The sequence below is a fragment of the Echinops telfairi genome, unplaced genomic scaffold (genome assembly GCF_000313985.2).
Source record: "Echinops telfairi isolate 266 unplaced genomic scaffold, ASM31398v2 ScPeMD7_7469;HRSCAF=8507_1, whole genome shotgun sequence".
Classification (NCBI taxonomy): domain Eukaryota; kingdom Metazoa; phylum Chordata; class Mammalia; order Afrosoricida; family Tenrecidae; genus Echinops; species Echinops telfairi.
This window is the reverse complement of record NW_022111373.1, coordinates 98,120,719-98,130,261: the sequence shown is the minus strand read 5'-3', so window position 1 is coordinate 98,130,261 and position 9,543 is coordinate 98,120,719.

The window sequence follows — 9,543 nt, the reverse complement described above, 5'->3', positions numbered from 1 at the left end:
CGCGAGCGTCTGCCCTGCTTTGTCCGTTTAGAAGCCGGCAGGTTCTCGCTCTCACCGTCTGAGCGCTCTTCCTAAGCAGGGGACTGTCACTGGCGCCTAGAGAGCGACAGGAGGAGCGAGCCAGCCAGAGAGCGGGGCAGACTAGGTGTTAATGGGGAGAGGATAATGTGGGATTAGAGGAAGGGTTTGGAGGGAAAGGACAAGGAGCCAGATGGGCTGCGCAACCGTAGCCGCCCACCTGAACTGCCAAGGAGGCAGATGAGCCATATGGCTGAAGCTAACAGCCTATGAATGCTGACCCCAGGGCAGCCCTCCTTTCCCTCCTCCATCACCTCCCGCTCTTTCTCCATACGCCATTTGATGCTGGGTTGCATGATGCACATTTGTGCCTTACTCTGGGGAAAGAGGTCGTGGACAGTGCTCAGGGAAATCACAGAGGCCCCCAAAAGCCAACGCTCACTTGCTCACTTCGTACTGGAAACAAACAGAATGGCATCAAGAATGAGGTCCAATCTCAGGCCACTTTCCCTTATAAAATGATAAAGTTAGAGAAAATCTGCTGCACAGACTAACTTAATCTTCACATGAGACCGAACCAAACGTCTGACGGTCTAATACAGCGGTTCTCAACCTGTGGGTCGCGACCCCTTTGAAGGTCCAAGGGCCCTAACATAGGGGTCGCCTATGACCATGACCATCGGAAAACACATTTCCGACGGTCTTTTTTTTTTTTCCGACGGTGGTCTTATGAACCAAGACGCCACTCCTCTATCTGTCTCCAGGTGGATCCGCCCACACGCAGATAGGTCCATATCCGAGTATCTGGCGAAGACTGTTACCCATGCTATACCAGGCTTCAAGACATTTCAATTATTTGTAATTAGAAATAAATGTTTCACAATATAGAATTACATATTTTTTGTGATTAATTACCATGCTTAATTATGTTCAATATGTAACAATGAAAATACATCCGATCAGATGTTCACATTATGATTCATAACAGTAGCAAAATGACAGTTATGAAGTAGCAACAAAAATAATTTTATGGTTGGGGGTCACCGCAACATGAGGAACTGTATGAAAGGGTCTCAGCATTAGGAAGGTTGAAGACCACTGGTCTAAGAGCTCACTGATGAAAGGATCTCTGAGTTTCACCCACAAGAAACCTATTTCTTTTGCAGTGCCTTTAGGGGAGAACTCCTTCCAACTTGCAGTAAATCTCTTCAGCAAACATGGAAGCTAAACCAGGTGAACCACCATTGGATGAGAGCCAGATTGATTTGCGTGGTCAGATTTGTAAACGTCTAACAAATTAGTAATACATCAGAAGTAACCTTCAAGGCTTTACTTTTTTAAATTTTAAATGGTATCTTACATTTAATCATTTATGTAATTTTACCACTTAAGTAGAAAAGAGAAAGAAAAAAACTTTATTTGGATTCATAGGGACCTTATAAAACAGTAAAACTGCCCTTGTGGGTTTCTGAGGCTGCAGATCTTTTTAAAAAAAATAAATAATGCAGGCTTGGCAGGCAGGGGGATGCTGAAAAACTGTTACAGATTCGAAGAAACAAAGTACAGGTGCCAAATAAATACCGTGTGAAATTCTGGTTTGAATTCTGGATCAGAAACAAGGTGTATGAGCTGGAAATTGTAGAAATTTTAAAACAGTGACAGCTACTTCCTGGTTTTGATCACCGCAGTGTAACAGAGATAACGTCTGGGGAAGCTGGGTGCAGGATATGGTGGAATTTTTTTCCCTTTTGCTTCATTCAGTTGTTGATATCAGTATAGACTGGTAACTGCTTTATTCTGTGGCTATAATGAATTTAAAGTTTTGTTTTTGCTTTTACATATAACATAATGTAATTCTTTGTAGATTTTTTGTCACTTTGTTGGAAAGTTGGAATACTTTCCAAATAAAAGGTTTGGCAAGGTTTAAATGAAGGCAGCCATCAGACAGTCATACCGCAAACACGGCGCGATGTGTTCGGAGGAACTGAGACACCCTGTAAATATTTTGTTAATTTTTTAAAAATCAAATCTGGTTTAGGTATAATGTCTAATTCAAATAATGTTCACGTGCCTGTGCAGTATTACCCTCAAATGGTTTTGCAGGTAGCTATAATAATGAGACAGGTCAGAGGAGCCGGGGAGGAGGAGGGAAGAAAGGAGAAGGCGGTTTGTGGACTTTGGATTCTCAGTTCATCGCAGGGATGAGTCTAAGCCAATTCCTACCAAGTCTCCAAACGCGGGTCTTTTGTTTCTCAAAGCAAAACGACATTGCCGTTCTACACAACACGGTTAAACAATCCCAGCCGCAGACGAGGTGCTGGGGGCTCTGTCGGGCAAGCGTTGGACGGTTGGTCTGCTGGTGGGACTGGCGGTTCAAACCCACCAGCCGCCGGGCGGGGGCGGAGTTTGGCGGTTCCTGAGCCGTGGTAGGAAGTGAGCCTGGTCGGGGACTCCCGGGTCTTTCTGAGCAGGACCTTGGGGCCTCTTTCCCCAGAACCAGGTACCCAGGCGTAGGATACCTTTTAGAGTAACCCGATCTCCAACTGCGCGACGCGGAGGACGTCCAGCCTCTGAAAGGCTCGTATGAAGCGCGCGCGGGCTCTCGAGAAGGTGCGGAGGAAAGACCTGCCTCCCGCCGCGCAGCGCCGGCCCTGCCCCCGGCCTCCGTCTCCCGGCGAGTGCACACGCGGCTGTACACCTTCGCCCTGGGACTCGGGACTCCTGCGGGAGGGCTTCCCATACCTAGCGGTATGCAACTCGCTTTCCCTGCTTTAATGTAACCATAGCTTTTCCAAAAATTGAAATCCAGCAGCTTCCCGCCCTAACACCCGCGCCCCGCGCGGCCGACCCCGCCCGCCCGGGCGCGCGTCTACTGGACAAAAGGGACCGTTGGTGTTTGTTTCAACCGCCCGGGGCCACTGACTCCTGCCAGCTGGGGACCTGGCCGAACGCGAGCTGGCGGGAATCCGAGGAAAGCCTCATGCCAAGCGATGAGCTGGCGGAGATCTCGGAGAGAGCCCCGCTGCAGCCTCAAGGCTCCGGAGTGAGTGGGAGGGGAAGCCGAGAGATGGGGATACCCACCTTGGGGTGAAGGGTGCAGTAAGGGAGTCAGCCTTCAAAGAAAGGAAAGGGAACACCCTACCCCACCCCCTGGGCGTCCTGAACCTGTAAACTGAGCGCTTCTTCTCCCAGGGTGGGAGTGTGTAGCTCAGGATAGGGTGTAGGGATAGAGGACTGAATCTCATGATTCAGTCTATCAGCAGGCTCTAGAAATTTGCAGAGGTTCTAGCCTCGATCAGGAGAGTGGCCAAAAAAGTAGGACTTCGCCTGCCTCTAGTTACGTGGTTTATTCTTATTATTCCATTTTAATAACGTAATGTATATGCATTTCCTTTTTCTATAACTGGTTTCTAAGTTAATGCGGCATATCCTTTAATTTCTTTTTTATTTACTTTTTTTCCCCCTTTAATTTCTACACCCACACTCCAGACAGGGTAAATTCCTCCCACCTCAAAGTGGGCGGGTCACCTCCAACCACTCCTCCCCTTACCATCCTCTGCTTTCTCCTAGGGGAGCCTTGGCACAGGTACTGCCTATGTTGGGCCAGTGTCAGGAAGATTGTAAATTCTTCTTAGTCAATGAGTACAGACAAGATTATGTTAGCGAACTGATTGCAGTAATGATCGCATATAACTTTTTAACCTATTCAAACCAATGAACTGCATGATCCATGAATTGCATATCAAACCGTTTTGTTAAAATGTGAGGCAGCGGAGGTTAGCTCAGAAGGTTCTGGCCATCTGCTCCTGGATAGTGAATGGGGTATTCTTGCTAGACTGTCTTGCACACAGCACAATAATGGAAGCTTATGGGGAAAAAAAAGTTATGAAAAATGGAAACAGCAACGGTGAAAAAAAGCCAGGAAAGTTGCACCCAACAATTTGTTTTGTCATCATGACTATGCACCGGATCCTTGTTCAAAGGGAGCAAGGACTGTCCTATGAGGACTTATCCCAGTTCACCCTACAGCCCTGATCTTCCTCCTGCACACTTCTTTTTGTTCCCAAAACTCAAAGAACTTTGTAAAGGAACATGGTTTGAGTCCCTCCCTCATAGATGTCCAAACTACTGTTTTGGTGTGGTTGAAATCTTAAGAATTCCAGTGCTGACAATGATTATTGAAAGTATCATGAACTGCCAAAAGAACAATCAACCCTCTTGCAAGAAATGTAGTCACAATGCTCCTTAGATGCAAGGAGGCTTTGTCTCAAGTACTTGGGATAGATTGGGAGAAACCAATCATGCTTGGTAAAATATGGATGCAGCAAGAGGAAGGGGCTCAAGAAGATGGATTGACAGAGTGGTTGCAATAATGTCAATTGTGAGGATGGCACAGGACCAGGCAGTGTTTCCTTCTGTTGTGTGTGGGGCCACTAAGTCTGAACCTAATGATAATGTCCCATTAGCGTAGCTAGCAATGAGCTGGAATCAGTGATTTGGAATCAAACTACTACTCAATGGCAGTAGTTTGGTTTGGAAGGTTATTGACCTCTAAAGCTGCTGACTGCAAGGGCAGTAGTTCAAACCCACCTATTGCTTCTTGGGAGAAAGATGAGACTGTCCCCTAAAGGTTTACAGTCGCAGAAACACTACATAGTGTCTCTGGATCCAAACAGACTTGATGGTAGTACGTCAACAACTCAGTGCCATCAAGTTGATTCGGACTTACATTGACCCTATAGGGCAAAGTAGAACTGCCCGTGTGTTTCCTAGATGTAGCTCTTTACAGGAGGAAAAAGCCCCATTCTTCTCCCTTGGGGTGGCTGGTGATTTCGAACAACACGATAATTCAAAGGCTAATTCTTTGGTCTAACTTATCCAGTGTCCAAATTTCACATGCATATGAGGCTATTGAAAATACCAAGACTTGAGTCAAGTGCACCTTAGTCCTTCATGTAACATCCTTACTTTGCAACACTTTATTTTTATTTTTTTTAATTTTTTAAATCATTTTATTAGGGGCTCATACAACTCATCACAATCCATACACACATCAATTGTGTAAAGCGCATTTATACATTCATTGCCCTCATCATTCTCAAAACATTTTCTCTCCACTTAAACCCCCGACATTAGGTCCTCATTTTTCCCCTCCCTCCCCGCTCCCCCCTCCTTCATGAGCCCTTGATAGTTTATAAATTGGTATTTTGTCATATCTTGCCCTGTCCGACGTCTCCCTTCACCCACTTTTCGGTTGTCTGTCCCCCAGGGAGGAGGTCACATATAGTTCCTTGTAATCGGTTCCCTCTTTCCTACCCATTCTCCCTTTACCCTCCCTGTTTCGCCACTCACACCACTGGTCCTGTAGGGCTCATCCGCCTTGGATTCCCTGGATTTTCAGTTCCTATCTGTACCAGTGTACATCCTCTGGTCTAGCCAGACTTGCAAGGTCGAATTCGAGTCATGGTAGTGGGAGCGGGGAGGAAGCATTTAGGAACTAGAGGAAAGTTGTATTTCTCATCATTGTTACATCGCACCCTGACTGGCTCGTCTCCTCTCCGAGACCCCTCTGCAAGGGGATCGCCAGTGGCCTACTAATGGGCTTTGGATCTCCACTCCGCACTCCCCCCATCATTCCACTATGGTAAGATTTTTTGTTCTGATGATGCCTTATACCTGATCCCTTCGACACCTCGTGGTTGCATAGGCTGGTGTGCTTCTTCCATGTGGGCTTTGTTGCTTCTGAGCTTGATGGCCGCTTGATTACCTTCAAGCCTTTAAGACCCCAGACGCTATACTTTTTGATAGCTGGGCATCATCAGCTTTCTTCGCCACATTTGTCTTCAGTGATCCGTTCAACACCTCGTGATCACACAGGTTGTTATGTTGTTCCATGTGGGCTTTTGCTGCTTCTGAGCTAGATGGCCGCTTGTTTACCTTCAAGCTTTTAAGACCCCAGACGCTATATCTTTTGATAGCCGGGCACCATCTGCTTTCTTCACCACATTTGCAACACTTTAAAGAGGCCTTATGCAGCAGATTTGCCAGATGCAATGCATTGTTTGAACTCTTATGCTTCTTCCATGAGCACTGATTGTGAATCCCAGCAAGACAAAATCCTTGACTTAAACTTCTCTCCACTTATCTTGATGTTACCTATTGGTCCATTTGTGAGACTGGGTCTTCTTTAAATAGAGTTGTAATACATACTGAAGGCTCCAATCCTTGTTCTTCATTAGCAAGTGTTTCGAGTTCTCACTTTAAGCAAGCAAGGTTGTGTCATCTGCATATTGCAGCTGTTAATAAGCCTTCCTCCAATGTTGATGTCATACTCTTCTTCATAGAATCCAGCTTCTCTGATAATTTACTCAACATAAAGATTGAATAAGTGTGGTAAGAGGATACAACCTGACACACACCTTTCCTGATTTTAAACCATGCAGTATGCCATTGTTCGGTTTGCACAACTGCCTCAATCCATGTACAAATTCTGAATGAGCACAATGAAGTGTTCTGGAATTCCCTTCTTCTTAAGGATATTCATAGTTTGTTATGATAAACACAGTCAAATGCCTTGGCATAGTCAATAAAACACAAGTAAGCCTCTCTGATATTCTCAACTTTCAGCCAAGATCCTTCTAACATCAGCAATGCTATCCCTTGTTCCGTGCCCTCTCCTGAATTCGGCCTAGTCACCTATATGTGGTTATCTAAACATGGTGCTTCAAAATACAAGAAAATCTATTAGAAATCATAGCTAATCTTGGAGCATCCAATTTCAAATTCTAAAGTCTCACAGATTGTCTTTGGCATTGAACACAATCAAGCTGAGAAAGAGTAGACAGGCTCATGACAATCAAAACAAATAAAATGTCTTTATTACATCACGTCTCTTGTTACTTGCCCTAAGAACCAACCTAGCTCAGAACCAAACTCACTGCGGGTAGAACTCCCCACGGATGGGGTGGGCCTGCGCCTATGGGCTTCCAGGACTGGAAGTCTGAATGGGAATAGACGGCCTCATCAGCTGGCCTTGCAGTTAGCAGCCCAGCACATACATAACCCACTATTGACTTGGACTTGATCTCCCTTCCTCTAATCCATTTGCACACAATCAAAAGAAATACCTTTCCTGAAGGTGGCACTGTGGACATGGAAACATAATTAGCTCTGTTTAGTGGGTCATTAAGGAACTTTGTTGGTTTTGCTAGCTGCTCTCAAATTGATCCCCAGTCATACATAGCCACCCCGTGGGGCAGAGTAGAGCTGCTTCATAGGGCTTTCTTGGCGGTAATCTTAACTGAAGCAGATCACCAGCATGTATATACCTACATATGTTCTTTTTCAAAAGCAACATAATATGCATGTCATTCTGTTACATTGATGATACTGTTATTTTTCTTTTATTTTGAAAGAAAAATTGTCTTTCATTATAATTCTTCATTCTTCCTTTTCTTGGTCAAATCTACTTACATTCTACTTCAACTACACCCATTAATTTTTGAGTATTTTTCTATTTATAAAAGTATATTCTTACAAAAAAATAGCCCATTGAACAACAGCAACACCAACAAACTCACTGCCATCAAATTGATGGCAGCTTATAGCTACGCTGTAAGGCAGAGTAGAACTGCCTCTTTGAGTTTCTGAGACTGTAACTGTGTCCAGAAATAGAAAGCCTCGTCCTTCTCCCTTGAGCCTGTGGAAGGTGATGGAAAAACTTGAAAACTATGGTGACAATTGCACAATTTGATGGGTGTAATGTCACCGAATTGTACACATGACTGAAATAACAAAATTGTTATTTTCCTCTACCAGAGGAAAAAGTTTTAAATAGAGAAAGTAAATAGATCTCAGTTGGGGGAAAACCAGTAGTGACATTTTATTGAGTGGTAGAGAGTGTCAGTTCAAGTTCAATCAAATGCACCTCAGAAGAAATGCCTGGAAATCTAGTTCTTGGGAGCGGGGGTTTGGGGAAGCAGCCAATGAAAATCCTATGGAGCACAGCTCTCCTCTGACACATCTGATGACTCACATGGGTCGTCGTGTGTTGGAATGAACTCTGACAACTAGGTTCCTGGGTTATCTGGTCTGTCAGCCACTGCACTGGACAGGTCAATGCATTACAGCACGTTAGTGGGAGGGATCGAGAAGCTATTTAAAATGTTAGTGGAGTCCCACCACTCCAACGTACTTGGTAAAGAGTTTGTAAACTTGTTCCTCTGGTTTCCCTCCCCGCCCTGAGGCAACATGTAAGGAGACACACTTAACAAAATAAGAACCTTTATTTTATTACTTGCTATCAAAACATGCTGATCTAGTCAAGGGCAATAGTTCCTGTGTCCTGTTAACAAACACTAACCAACTCTCACCAGAATCGGGTCCTGTTTAGCAAGGCACAAACCTACTAAATTATTTTGTCATTGAATGAGAAAAGTTCTGATTCAAACCACCTAAAAGTGGTGTGGTAAAATTGTATAGCCCCTCCCCCTGATTTGAAACAATACCTGTTGAATGTATGGATTCTGTCTGGGCCACAGGCAATGCCACTCTGAATTCTTTTCTGTAGCAATCCTACAGCATGATTACATAGACATTAGTCATGAAACTGCCCCAAAACTTGAACTGTGTTACTATTGTGAAAAATTTGCCCCTCATAGAATGCCTGGTGGGGTTTGATCAAGCGCAATGTAGCTAAGATGAGTGCATGTAGCTAAGAGAAATTACTGAGAGCTGAATGAATGTCAAACGTGATAGTGGGACAGGAGGAAAGTAATAGGAAATAGAGGAAATAACTAGGAGGCTAGAGACATTTATAGAGGTATAAATATAGGCATATACATATATAAATATATACTGATAGGGACATAGACCGATGTACATACATTTATTTGTTTAGTATTAAGGAAGCAGACAGACCCTGGGCCTTTACTCAAGTCCTCCCTCAATGAAAGAACACTTTGTTCTAATAACCTGGCATTCTGTGATGCTCACCTTCCCAACATGATTGCTGAAGACAAATGGGTGCATAAGCAAATGTGGTGAAGAAAGCTGGTGGTGCCCAGCTATTAAGAAACATAGCACCTGGGGTCTTAAAGGCTTCAAGTGAAACAAGTGGCCATCTAGCAGAGAAGTAACAAAGCCCACCAGCCTGTGTGATCATGAGGTGTTGGCAAGATCAGGTATCAGGTATCAGAAAATCAAAAACAATCATATTGATGCAAATGAGGGGGGCTATAGTGGAGACCCAAAGCCCATCTGTAGACAATTGGACCCCTCACAGAAGAGTCTCAAAGAAAGGACAAGCCAGCCAGGCTGCAGTATAGTTCTAATGAAACACATAACATCCTTCCAGTTCTTAATGTCCCCCTTCCCCTGCCACTATCATGACCCCACTTCTACCTTACAAATCCAGCTAGACCAGAGCATGTACACTGGTACAGATTAAACTCTCAACACACAGAATCCAAGACCGTCCCCTCAGGAACAGTCATGGGAGTAGAGATACCACAAGGGTAGGGAGAA